The 14,495-nt window shown below is 36.6% G+C and overlaps 1 long non-coding RNA gene across 1 annotated transcript; it reads right to left on the reverse strand.

Moving 5' to 3' along the window:
* Positions 1–2,674: 2,674 nt before the first annotated feature.
* On the reverse strand, positions 2,675–10,707 carry LOC141515999 (uncharacterized). Its single transcript, XR_012476580.1, has 3 exons — positions 10,565–10,707; positions 3,523–3,792; positions 2,675–3,093 (listed from the first exon to the last, which is right to left on the reverse strand). It is a non-coding gene; the product is annotated as an uncharacterized LOC141515999 (long non-coding RNA).
* Positions 10,708–14,495: the final 3,788 nt, after the last annotated feature.

Here is a 14,495-nt window from a genome sequence, read left to right on the forward strand (position 1 = left end):
AATTTCTTATGCCAAAATTACACTGCATTGCTTCCATGTACCCTAAGTTGGTTAGCTCTTCTCTAATAAGATAACTCCCCATCCAGAGTTTTCAGTTTTTGACCACTAAAAACCCATGCTATTTATAGACCCTTTTCAACTGTATTCTTCTGAACACATTACATGTTAATAAGATTAAATCCAACATTAGAAAGAGAATAAGGCAGAAAGGTGTCTCCCTCTTGTCCAGACTCTAGAAGGTTTCCATTATTTAAATAAGGGTACCCACACATGTATCACACATATGTAGTTAAACAGTATTGCTGAGAGGACAATTTAAAAGCAAGCCAGATTCAGATAAAAATCAGCAAATATAAACATTCAATGAAATTTAGGCAAAGCCAAAACACAAGAAGGACCCAAAGTCCAAGGTTGAATACACCCAAATTGGAACTGGTTTTTTTTTTTTTTAATAGCTCCAGGTCCCAGGGAATGCAAAATTCTTTGTGCTCATCCCTGGAGAATTACTTAGGTCAGTGAAACATTCTGGGTTGAAACGATCTCTATTTACATAGTTAGGAGTAAGCAGCATAACTAACTTTGTAAATAATGAAATAAATATATCTATCCAGGCCTAGTTGTGATATAGCTGCATCAAATGGTATATACAATTTAGTAATTTTGGGGAGCATAGTTACAAACTGTTGTGTAATCAAAGTTGACCATTTTGTCTTGTGTGATCCTCTCTCCATTACTTCTTTATTATGACTACTTCCCTTATGCATAGATCTGAAGGGGAAATCACTCCCACCCCACATTTGGATCTTATCTTCAAGGTACATAGAATTGGGGCAGCTAGGTAGAGCAGTGGATAGAGCACTGGCCCTGGAGTCAGGAGGACCTGAGTTCAAACCTGGCTTCAGACACTTAAAAATTGCTAGCTGTGTGGCCTTGGGGAAGTCACTCTTAACTTCATTGCCTTAAATAAAATTTTAAAAAAAGACTCAAAGTACATGGAATAAGTTATTGATTTAAATCTAATTTCTACCAGTAAATTGTCCAGTTTTCCCAGTAATCAAATTGCAACATTTCACCCAACAACCAGTGTCTTTAGATTTATCAAACATGGAATCTTATTTGTCCGTAGTGTACCTGATCAACTTCTTGCTTTCTCCCTTTTTTTAAGCCAATAACAAATCACTTTAATTACTACTGCTTTATAGAGAACACCTATAGTATAGGTGTTATAGCCTAATTCCCTTCCTTTTAAAAGAAAATACCTTCAAGAATCTTGGTCTTTTATTCCTCCATGTGAGCTACAGTGTTACTTTTTTAGGTCTAGAAAATATTCATATCTATTCAAATCAAATTCCTAAAAATATGTTACTTAGAAAGCACTGTCATTTGTTATGACTTGATCTATCCATGAACAATTAACTTCCCCAAAAATATTTAGATCTCTTTATTTCTATGAAGAGTATTTTACAGTTAGATTAATACAATTTTGGTCTTCAGTGCATGTTGATAAATATACTACCAAATATTATAGTTGCTCTGTAATTATTTTAAATAAAATTTCTCCTTATAGCCCTTTTTGAGAGCCATATCATATAAAAAAATGTTCAAGAATAATCTGATATTGAATTCCAAATTCTCTCCCTCACTTTTGAGAGGGCATTGAGAAGCAAACATGCTACCCATTATATATGTTAAACCACATGAATAGTATATTGGAGTGTTTTAATGATTAAGAGGCAAGAATCTACAAAGTGATTACACCAAAAACAATCTGATAATGTGCTGCAATGGGCAATACTCTTATACTTCCCACCTCTACAAAACAATAGGTTAGAAGTTTCTCCCCTTCTCGGAGCTGTGTTTGTTCCTTATAATCTTGCAGCATTATAGTCTTTATGAATATTGTTCTTGATCCTGTTGACTTCATTTTTTATTGGTTCATATAAATCTTTCCATACTTTACTCAAAGCATTCATTATTTCTTACAGTGTAGTAATGTCATTACACATACCACAAATTGTTTAATCCTTGCCCAGTAAATGGGATTCTATTTTGTTTCCTATTCCTCCATAATGCGAAAAGTTAGATATAATCATGGAAGGATAAGCCTAGATATAAATAACAAAACCATTGTGTTAAAGATACAAAGAAAAGCAAAACAAAAACAAAATGAATCAGAGACCTAGTTATCTCAAGGAACTCACTCTTTAATGGAAAGATAACAAGCAAAACTAAACTCTTACAAGATATCAACTGTGTAAATAGGAGATAAATTGTGCCTTCCCTCTAAGATTAAGAGGAGTTTTGAAGAAAGCTGAGGCAAAAGAAGTGAGGAGAGAGAACAACCCAAATATGGGGAAGGCCAGTGAAAAGCCACCAATGATTTGTTCATGATGAGGCAATGTTGACTCTTATCACCATTTCCTTTTCTGGATTTTAAAAAGCAAATATCTTTTTAGTAATTCAGTCTTCCATTTTGAAAACCAGAGTAGCATTGGAACAACTTAAGGTCCTACAGTACATCTCCCATTTTCCAAGTTCTCATCACTAGAGGCAAAAAATTACCATCTGTCTGTTCTCTAAGTATCCAGGAATACAGTTTATCTAATTTAGGTGACTTGACATTACAAATGCTATATGCTGACTTCCCCTCATTCAGGGAATTAACATTTATTAAGTGCCTACTATATATATTCTTTGCTTAGAAATTAAGAAAGCCTGGGAAAGGATCCTTGCAGGTGGGATTTTAGCTTAGAACTGAAGAAGCCAAGATGTGGAAATGAGGGAAAATATTCAAGATACAGAGGCTAGTCAGGGGAAATATCCATAGTTCTTATTGGCTCAAGTTCTTCCTCTTATGTTTTCTCCAGCTGCTTCCAGAGTGAAGATCTCAGTTCACCCACAGTAGGTACCCTGAATAGAACTGATGCAAATGGATAGACTTTTTTCACCTGTTCTAAGAAATGGGGGGGGCGGTAACCATTTCTATTCTGTATCCTTTGTCTTCAGTTTCAGGTTGTGGATAGTAGATCCCCAACGAATCTGAGCCATGAGAACTTTGGAGACAGGATTGTAGGCAGGATTTGGCAAATCAGCCTGTAAGGGAAGCATAGAGAAGTCAGGGTGCCTACAACTCAAGCCTGAAGTGAGTCTGAACTTGTGAATTCTTTAGGAACTGAATTAAGCTTTAAATCTAATCTCCTTTCCTTCCCCAGAGATAGAGGAGGTATGAAAGAGTTGGGATATTGCCTCCCACGTGTATTTGTGATCCTATCTGGGAAGAAAATAGTTCTTTGTAAAAGCTTAAAAGAAAAAAAAACCAAAAGTAAAAAATAAAAGTAAAAGCTTAAAAGACAGGGGGAAAGGAAAAAGAAAAGGAAGATGGTCACAGCCAATGTCTCCGGACTGGAAATAAGCCAGGTCGTAAGAGACTGTATTCTTATATGATCAAAAAATAAGTGGGAAGACGATTGGCACTGGATCTTTTTTGGACTGTGAGCCATGATCCTAGGGAATGCATCTTACCAAGCTTTGTACTGTTCACTCCATGAACAGAGTACACTTCTGTTCAAGCACCTGCCACCTATGTCTTGACCACTAGATGTCACTGTAAGATAATACATGAAGGGTAGGGTCTTCATACAAAAAGAAATTCAGAATCATCTAGTCCAGTCCAAACACTGGCTTGGTTGAGTTGTTGTCCATTGGGTTCAGTTCAAAGCAGGACTCAATTTCCCTTCTTTGGATGCTTGAACTCCAAGATGTATTTTTGGGGGCAATCTGTTTATAGGGAACCTAAAAGGGTTAGAAAACCAAAGCATGAGCTACATGCAGAAGCTATTCAGGTTTTAAAAACTCACCAGGTCCTCTCACATCTACTATACACTGGCTATGAATTCAGACACAACTAGCTGGGTGACCCAGAACCAAGTCACTTCAGAGGTAAAGTACTTAGAACAGTTTCTATCACAAAATTCATGCCAAATAAATGTTAGAGAAGCATTGAGGTCCTTTCCAGATCTGAGATCTGTTGCAACTCCAAAGGCAACTGTTATATCCATATTTTAAAAGGTGAGAAAAGAGGCTGAGAAAGAATAAGTGAAGTGATGATGAGTGATGGGATTAGGGTTCAAATTCGAGTTTCTTCCATTTTCTACTACATAATATTGAAGAATAAGCATCCCCTTGCTGACTAATGGACTGTGAAATAATAAAATGCAGTGGGTTAGATATTGGCAATGGGGAAAAATGTGAAATCCACCAAGCAAGCTCTCCTTTTGAAGGTGGTCTGTCTCTGCTTGCCACAACAAGCTGTATTATTGTTCTAATGTAAGGAAAGAAGGCAGGCAAGTAATCTGAAAGTAATTACAGAGTGGGGAGCCAGAGAGAATACTATTTGTGATTTGCCTTTTAATTCTTCCTTGACCATGAAAAGAGAAAAACACCCCCATTCTTTCACACCATCATTTATCTTCTCTGGTAGATTCAAGCTTTTCAGGGTTTCAGAATCTTACCAGCAATTTTTCCAGGGGAAAAAAAATTTAGGTCCCCAAAAAGGGACTTGTCTAAGATTATTGAAATAAGAAGCAAAGTAACACTGTAGCTCACATGGAGGAATAAAAGACCAAGATTCTTGAAGGTATTTTCTTTTAAAAGGAAGGGAATTAGGCTATAACACCTATACTATAGGTGTTCTCTATAAAGCAGTAGTAATTAAAGTGATTTGTTATTGGCTTAAAAAAAGGGAGAAAGCAAGAAGTTGATCAGGTACACTACGGACAAATAAGATTCCATGTTTGATAAATCTAAAGACACTGGTTGTTGGGTGAAATGTTGCAATTTGATTACTGGGAAAACTGGACAATTTACTGGTAGAAATTAGATTTAAATCAATAACTTATATACAATGGTATTATCTAGCAATCATTGAAGAAATGGAGAGAAAGAAAAGTGAGCAATAATAATTTTTAATATAGTAGCCCCAACTTCTATATAAACAGATTGAAAATATTATATAATATAGTTATATAAATACATAATATATATAGGAATAATGTATTATATAAATATAGTGATATGTTACATTACTACCATATTTTAATACAAAACTACCTTTTAAAATTATACGATAAATCATATCAAAATCCCAAGAAATCATATAAAGTCTTATACCAATCTTCCCATTTTAGTTAAATGGGGCACATAATGACACTTGCAAACCAAAATTGAAACTATGTTTCTTCTATAGGTAGAAAAGGAAGTTCTTTTAAATATTCCTCATTTTGCCCAAATATACTTACATCAATCTAAAAAGGGAAATAAACAACCCCCAAAATTTCTCCTAAGTATGACTTGCCTTGAGCCAAAAGATCTTTATTAATGGAAAAGTCTCCTTGCTTAAGATAGAGAGAAGACACACAATGAAAAAGTTCACTCATTACATTCTTTTTTATCTTAACTTTGTCACTGGCAGTAATACTGCTACATTAAATCCTTAAATTAATCAATATTTCTTAATAATAGAACATTTAGCAATATCAAACTAAATCATGATCACAATTATTAAAAAACTTAAAAACCTTTCAAATTAATACTATATGTAAAGCATAGAAAATCAACTTATATATGGTTATATAATTAAAGATTGTATAGCTTTAATACATTTCTTAATTCAGATAGTCCTGTTCCTTTTTCCTTCAGAAAAAAACTTCTAGATTAAATCATATCAAATCTGGATTTATAGGTCCTTAACTCTTGCATCCACATAGTAACAATGTATATAGTCCTCTTTTTCCTACAAAACAAATGAAACTTTTCTTTCTGCAGTTTCCAACTGGAAAAAAAAATATCAGGGGCACCTAGGACACTGGACTAGACCCCTAAAACTCAACTAGGTGTCTGGCTAAGTGGTGTATTAGATAGAGCACTGGACCTGGAGTCAGGAGTACCCAAGTTCAAATCTGGCCTCAGACATTTAATAATGACCTGTGTGGCCTTGGGCAAGCCACTTAACCCCATTTTCCTTGCAAAAAAAAAACAAAAAAACAAAAACACATACACATACACGTGTGTGTGTATTTATATGTATCAGAATAGGATTTTCACCTTCCAGTCTTTATTCTGAAACCAATCACTTTATTACTTCATGATAACTCACCAAATCAACTACGGTTTCATGATGTTAGAATCAGATTCTAAATCATTTCAAATAAGACTGTGTCGAGTTTTAGGGGTCTAGTCCAGCGTTCCCTACTCAGTTCTCCAGGGCCAGAGACTAGAGAAGAGCTGCTGAGGGAAGCAACACACTAAGCTCTCCAATTTAAGATATCCTCATGCTTATTATTATTCGATCCTATTATAATTTTCTTGAAGTACATTATATTGTATATTAAGACTTTAAATAGCTAATCAGTAATTAAATATTTAAGCTTATCATACCAAATTTTTCTTTAACACTCAAGATATAACCTTTTCTAATCCTTTAAGTTATTGACAACCCAGCAACAAAACATCTTATTTCTTTGTTTTTTGCAAGGCAATGGAGTTAAGTGACTTGCCTAAGACCACACAGCTTAGGTAATTACTAAGTGTCTGAGGTCACATTTGAACTCAGGTCCTCCTGACTCCAGGGCTGGTACTCTATCCACTTTGCCATCCAGCTTCCCCTAACAAAACATTTTAGAGGAATAAAACATTTTCATTTAAAATATGGGTTTTAAGATGTATTTAAGTTTCACATAATTTGTATTAAAATTCTAAATGTCCACAGTATATTTATAGCTATTTTTTTCAACAAACTTTCAATTCAGAATAGCAGCAAGCCTGTGCTATCTTTTTAGATTAGGAGAGATGCAAAATTGAGTCATGTAGGAATGAAAACCTCCAATGTGAATGAGATAATGAGAGAGAGACAAAGGAGAGCTGCACAGTCACATTTTTAGAGCTAAGTTTTAAGAAATGAAAGGGTCAGTTTTAAAATCAAGACTGTTCACAAATTGCTATCCTTCCAATGTAAAATCAAAAAAGTATTGATTGACTACTGGGGCAAATGCATGAGTAGGTACATGCAATAATTAATCCTATTGATATAACATTGTATCAAAGGTCTAGCACCTTCAATAGCAGTGGGAGGATATAGATTTTTTTCTTTGCTTTTTTCCAGAGTATGATAATTTTTAATTTTTTTAATGTTTTTGGTTTTTGCAATGCAATGGAGTTGACTTACCCAAGGTCACACAACTAGGTAATTAAGTGACTGAAATCCCATTTGAACTCAGGTCCTCCTGACTCCAGGGTCAGTGCTCAATCTACTATGCCTCCTAGCTGTCCTGGGAGGATATAGATATTAAGCAAAGCTTGGGAGAGAAAGGAGGGATCAATTTGGGCCTTTAGTGGAGTGGCTGTCACAATGTCTGTAGGATCTGTGACCCATAACTGGAGAGGAGTGTGTGTCGGGGTGGGGTACTTTGTAAGGGTCAGTGATTCCTTCTTATCAGACAGGCTTCAGAGAGTGGGCTGCCACAGGTACTGGGGGGGGGGGGGGAGAACAGCAGATTAGAAGGACAGAATATCAACAACCAAGAAAGTGATAAGGGACTTTAGGAACTAGAATGACAATATATTAAAAATGTTCCTGTCCAAGCATGAAAGAAGTTTTAAAAGCTGGGAAAGGTTTTTTTAGACACCCCTGATAGGCTTTCTGAACTTTGCAGATGAGGAAAGAAGATTTTACCAGGATTCAGAAATGATAAGATGTCCACCAGAGCAGAGATGGGCTGGCCATATTTCCAGGGGTACCTCTCCTAGTTGGGAGTCATGCAGAAATGGACAAAAAGGAACTAGATTCTGCAAATCTACCTTGGAGCACCTCCATGGCTGTAACAGAAGGGCTTTTTAAATCTTGATTTGTTGCTCTTCAAAAATTTGCACTATTTCTTCCAGTGCCTTGGTTTCTTATAATAATGACAAGTCTCACTAAACTGGCATCTAGTGACAGGTGGATTTTGGACAAGAGCTGTTAACTGCCTAAGATTCATATTATATAATTTTTTTCTTTGGTCTCAACTCCCTTTTCTCCTGAAGGTCCTCCCCTAGCTGAGCTTTTAAGGTCTGTGCTAGCGGAAAAGCTAGTTTGCCTATGAACTGGGATGTTAGTTTGCCATTCTGACCAGGCAGTTTTAATATTATGTGACAGAGAAGGTTGAAGACTGTTAAAATAAGAGAGAGCAATAAGTCTTCCCTCCTTCTTGATCATGGACTAAACCAGGATTTGCCTCAAAAACCTCTGCTCAATGATCAAACAATTGAGATACTTTTTCATCTTGTCTTTGTATAAGATTTTGGAATTTTGGAAATTCCACAGGTCAGCAAAGCAAGTGAGATAGCTTCTAACCTCTCTTGAAGTATCTCCTAGAGTTCTTGCATCCACATAGTACCCTTATTCTTCCATATAAGCTACCCATTCTGTCTCCTGAAATTCCTTAGGAGGACTTTTGCCTTATCCTTCCTGAATCAATTCTTAGCTTCCCCCTTTCCAACTAAAGCTATGGCTAACCGGCAAATGTCAGGAATCCCAGGGTGATAGGACTGCAGAGGAACTTTAAAATGATGACTAAAATCTATTGGATCTTGACAGGGAGGGGGTAGAGGATGTGTCAGGCAAATCTTTTTTCAAAGTCTCTGGTTTATCTCTGTCCCAAGGCTTGAACTTACACTGTGGGACAATATAAAGTTTATGATCAGATGTAGCTCATCTTTCTCCATCTGTAGATGGAATGGTCTGAGGGTGCGATCTATTAGTATAAAGAAAATATCCCAACAGGGTCTGGATTTGGGATCTTATCTGGAAATAGGATAACTTCATTAGAAGCAGATCTCTTAGAGAAAGAGGAGACTGATTGGAAGAATAGGAAGATAGGACAATTGAATAAAAAAGAAGAGTAGGAAGAGGAAATGAGTGGATAAGAATGAGAGGGAAAAGATAAGAAAAGTTATTGAGATGAGGCTGAATAGAAGAATAAGCATGAATATAAAGAGGAGATGAGAAAGGAACACAAGAGAAAAATAGAGGATAAAAAGTAGATTGAATATTAGAGGAGAAGGAGATCAAAATACAGAGGGAGGAGAAGAAATTGAAGGACAAAAGAAGTTAATGGAAGGATTAATATTTGAGGGATTAGGGGATGAAACAAGAAGGAGAAGAAATTGGGGAACAGAGAGAAGAGGGAATACTACTGGGATAAGGATGAAGGAAAAGAGGAGGAGAAAAGAGGAAATTAAAACAAGGAGAAGAAAAAGAATGAGAGCAAGGAAAATTAGAAGAAGGAAAAGGAGAAAAAGAGTGATGAGTAAGAATGACTTTCAACAGGTGGAGGAGAAAGAGGCAGGGATTTCCTTAGAACTAGGTAAGAAGTCAGCTAGGTGGCTTTAGTGGATAAAGCACCGGCCCTGGAGTCAGGAGTACCTGGGTTCAAATCCGGTCTCAGACACTTAATAATTACCTAGCTGTGTGGCCTTGGGCAAGCCACTTAATCCCATTTGCCTTGCAAAAAAAAAAAAAACTAAAAAAAAAATAGTCCAATTTAGCACTTTCATAAAGTCCCATCTGGACCAACATAAAAAACATCACTTGTTAGTTTATACAAATGCAAACAAATTGTATGGTCATTAGAGTCATGATGCTTAGTCATATAGAAAGTATCCATTCCACTGGATCTCTAATCCTAGTTTTAGACTGTTGTATCTGATCATGGGGACAAACAATTAAACAAACAACTATGCACAAAACCAAACACCAAAATACACAAACAAAACACATAGACACAGGACAGGAATGTCAGACAAAATTTCTTGCACTTCAAAGAAAAAAAGTTAGAAATCTAACCACTAGACTACTTCAAAGAAATGTCACATTTAGATCTAGTGATAAGTCGTTTTCACCCATCTGGTCACTTAAAACAGTTATCACCAACCTGTGAGAATTCCTAAAACCAGAGGTTACCTCCTAGATGTGTGGGAAAGTTTCTGGTAAAGTCCTCTCAGGGTTAAAAAACAGTTTTTGTCAAGAAAACCTTGCATTCCCAAAGCCACCTGCTTTAGACTATTTTTTTTTTTTGCAAACTGAGAAGACAGTCTAACTAAACATGGCTTCATTAAGATAGTGATGAAGGTCCCAAGTTACCTTACTATCTGATGGAAAATATTATGAAAACATTTCATTCTTTTCTGTGTCTGCCATTGGGGTAGATTTTCCACAAATAAGAGTATACCTCTGATCCAGCCAATAGGTTAAAGGAGCAAGTGGTTAGGAAGGGGGGGGGGGGGGAGTCTGTGTTAGGACCTATATAATCTTGCTTGAGTGCACTTTGAGTGCAGTACCTTGATCCTCATCATTTTTGGTGAGAGATTTGGAGTCTGCCCTTTTCTTGAAGAGCAAATAAGCTTTCTTTTGCTCAGACAAGTGTCTGAAAATTCTCAGTGTTTTTATCCTACACATAGAGATACTTCAAATTCAAAGAAAATAGTTCAGACTAGATCAGTTGAGTTTGAAATGCTAAAATAAACTCACCTTTGGACAAGATCATTATATCAGGCTCAAAAATTCTGTCCTTGTTTACTAGGGATCCCTTTTGTGGCATTGCCGGGAGGAAAAGTCCAATTCCTTCCAAGTTATATATCTAGATTTGATCAATGGCACCAAAAACTGTGAACCCTAAAATTATAAGAACCTTAACAATATAGGGTTAAAATAACAGAAAAATATAGATTAGACATGAAGTTTTATTCTGAGATTTACCCCCCCAAAAAAATCATAGAAACCATCTAAAATGATCACAAGGAAACTGAGGGAGACACAGGTATATTTATCCAAAGATAAAAAAATTAGGAAAAAATAGCCATCCTCAGTGACTTAAAGAAAGCAATTTACACAATATCTTTACCCCAAATTGATCTACAAAGATCATACTCTTTGTATCTCTTCCTGGGAGGATGGTCTCATTACATCCTAAGCATTGTTCTCCTAGATTTGTAACTAGCAAGGTGAGATAAGGTAATCTGATGTGCCTAGTATGAAAAATTATTTTTCCCCACATCCCTCATCATACATGTTATCAGTTTCACCTGAGAACTGAGAGAAGCACTTACAATCATTAGATTGGAAGTTAAGGGCAGAGCTATCTTTACCTATTAATGCATCTCCAGCAGTTGGCACAGTGCTCACCACAGAGTAGATGTCTAGTAAATAATCAAAGAAAGCATCTTGTTGAAGTTGTGGCAGAAAAGCCATTCCCTTCAAGTCAAGCTTGTAGAGAGAAGTCACCAATGGCAAGCTTATTCAAACAAGATGCTGGTCTTAGAGTCCACTAACTCTACTTTATGATGGGTCAGCTATGGCCAGAAGAGGTCAGAAGTCCTTCATAATGAGACCAAGAAAAATTTCACTTTGAGGGCAGCTCAGATAGCCCAGACCAGTCTATAAGGCACAGTTGCCTATCCAAAAGGCAGGCCTGGGAGCTCAGTGGCCTGACCTGTACAACAGAGAGAACCTCAGAAGGGCTCAACAGAGCAGTGACCTGGTCAATCCAGTCCAGTGACAAAGAAGCTGCCTGCCCTTGTCCAGGACAAATTACTCAGTTGCTGGACAGGGACTGAGGGATCTTCTTGGAAAGTCCAGGCTACAGTAGTCAAACCTACTAAGGACCAAACCTGCTTTCATGCTCCAACAGATCTTTCTGAATGTAAATCAACCTTAACTCTCCAGTAAGATGATCCCAATTAAATCAGCCTCTTTCTGCTGCAGTTCATCTGTAAAATGGAGGTAATAGTTATACCTATTTCCCAGGGTCATTGTGAGAACATTTGTAATTTCTTTCTTTTTTTAATTTTTTATTTAAGGCAATGAGGTTAAGCAACTTGTCCGAGGTCACACAACTAAGCAATTATTAGATTGTCTGAGGTCACATTTGAACTCAGGTCCTCCTGACTCCAGGGTTGGTGTTCTATCTACTGTACCACCTAGCTACCTTCCCATTGCAATTTCTAACTGAAATGAGTTAATTGCTCCATAATGCTAGAAATGCAAAGTCAAATTCATCTTTGAGAGGATTTAAGATCTCTATGAGCTGAATGGAAACATTATGGAGATTGACGAGGGCAAGTAGGGTAAAATGAGAACGTGTTTTATTATCATCTTTGAATTTGAGTGTCTGAGGTTATGTCAAGAGGCTGAGAACTGTAAACTGAGGTTTGATTATGTGGGCCTCTCCAGATTAAAAATCCTTATCTGTAATGGCCAATGGCACTTTAGAGGACCCCAAAAAACTGAAGACCATAAGGCAATTGGCCTTTTTTGTCATTGTTCGTCTTTCGTTTTATTCCTGTAAACTTTATGATCCCATTTGGGTTTTTCTCAGCAAAGATACATAAATGGTTTGCCCATTTACTTCTTCAGCTCATTTTTTTTTTTTTTTTTACAGTTGGGGAAACTCAGGCAAACAGGGTTAAATGGCTTATCCAGTGTCTTTAGAAACAGGGTAGGTGTTAAATAGATACTTCTTGATTTTTCTTACTATGCTAATTCATGAAATGCCTCTTCTGTGAGCTAATTATAAACAACATTGACAGAAAAAATAGCCAGATTAGTAGGAGTTCAGTGGCTCCAGAATTGAGTCATTGAGGTTTCATAGACTATCCTAAATATGAGATAGCCATTTGGGGGCTAGCAGAGGGGCACAGCCCAAGTATTAGAAGGATTTACAAAATAATTATGGAGGGAAAGAACAGTAACAACTAGGAGATCAGGAAAAGCTTGCTAAAAGAAGGAAATAGTACCAGAAGTGAGCCATAAAGAAAGCTAAGGATTTGAGAGGTAAATTAGGTTCTAACACATCTCAGGTATTTGGGGGAGAACTAGGGAAAGGTTAGAAAGAGGAAAGTTTAAACAATATTTGGAAATATGAAACATAGATAATGTGAAATGAAAATATCTCACTTTCATTAGCAGGCATAGGTACTGCTAATACTACTGTGGATTGAGTTGTTGTTACAATACAATTAAAGGAAATATTAAATTGCAGTTGGGAAAACAAAAATGTAGTTATTTCCCCTACTCAAGTTCATGGAACTTCTGAAATCTCTACCTAAGACAAAGTTCAGAACATCTGCTACAGAGGAAAGTGAGACTACTCCCCAAAATGTGGAGGGATCCTCACTTAAAGTTTAGACTTGTGGGTATTGTAAGAAACTGCTGACCACTACAGAAACAGATACCTCTGAGTATAATTGATGGGAGAATGCTATCAGTTAGGATTTCGTAGATAATTGTCAGAACAGGGGGGTTTCCTGGGTGATTTATGAGACCTAGAAGACAAGCAAATGTTCAGGAATGTAGAAGAAAAGAAGGGTGGGAAAAACAATTCTAATTAATCATATGGCTGGTAGAATTCTTTTAAGCCCATCTTGAAGATGCCTATGTCTAAACCAACTCAAACTGGACTGGGGCCAAGAGAAGGTCTCTAACCTTTCATGAGCATGCATGCTTAATAAACTTCATGCATATTAACTTATACACCCCTGTGACAATTGAAGTTCATTAACATAACACATGTCATATTACTAGAGTGGGGGAACATATTAAATTATATGAGGGTGAGTGTATTAGGTTGATTGTAACTCTGAGGAGAGGTCCAATTCAGGCTCCTGATGGGACCACATATGTAACCACATATAAAACTGGACTTTGTTGCTTTTTGATGTGTACCTTACAAGAGGTTTGCACCCATATTTTACAAGAAATGTTAATACATAATTCTTCTCTCACTCCAGGCTAAGTATCATCATTAGAAACCAAACACCCCACCCTGTGAAAAAGGGGTTTGGGGGTTTCATTTCTATCAGAAAAAAATGTGTTAATTTTCCTAGAATGTGTCCCAATTAAGGACAATTAAGAGCAACACATTTATTGATGTTTCATTAAATCTCTAGCATACCTAGGAATGGGAAGGACTTTCCTCCTTAAATAATTGTGTCCTTTGGGAGTGCTATCTGAAAAGTCAATTCCAATTTGTCCACTCAAAGAAGGGTACTGGCCCTCAAGAGAGGAGGAGGTGAGGGGCGGCATAAGGAAGAGGTTTTGGGAGGAGGCTGGACATTTTCAAACAAAAGGAGAATTCAAAGACCTTCAAGGCAAAGGTATACCTGGTGAGCCTATTGATCAAAATAAGAAGACAAGGTCTTTGTTCAGTTTTGCAGTTAAGGAAGTTATTTCTAAAAACCCTTTTTAGTAAATTAACTCAAGACCTACCTTGGCATCTTGGTTTAAGTTGAACCTCGGCCACTTCACTAATCTCTCATCTATTCAAAGAAGACTTTCTGAATTTTCCAATCATTTGCTACAAAAATATAAGACTTAGAACATGCATATCTTGAAACAAAGTCCTACCAAGTCTAGGGGTACTAGGATATATGGGCAGGCAGTATAAGGTTTATAATAAGCAAAA

Source organism: Macrotis lagotis, chromosome 3, assembly GCF_037893015.1.
Source record: "Macrotis lagotis isolate mMagLag1 chromosome 3, bilby.v1.9.chrom.fasta, whole genome shotgun sequence".
Lineage (NCBI taxonomy): Eukaryota > Metazoa > Chordata > Mammalia > Peramelemorphia > Peramelidae > Macrotis > Macrotis lagotis.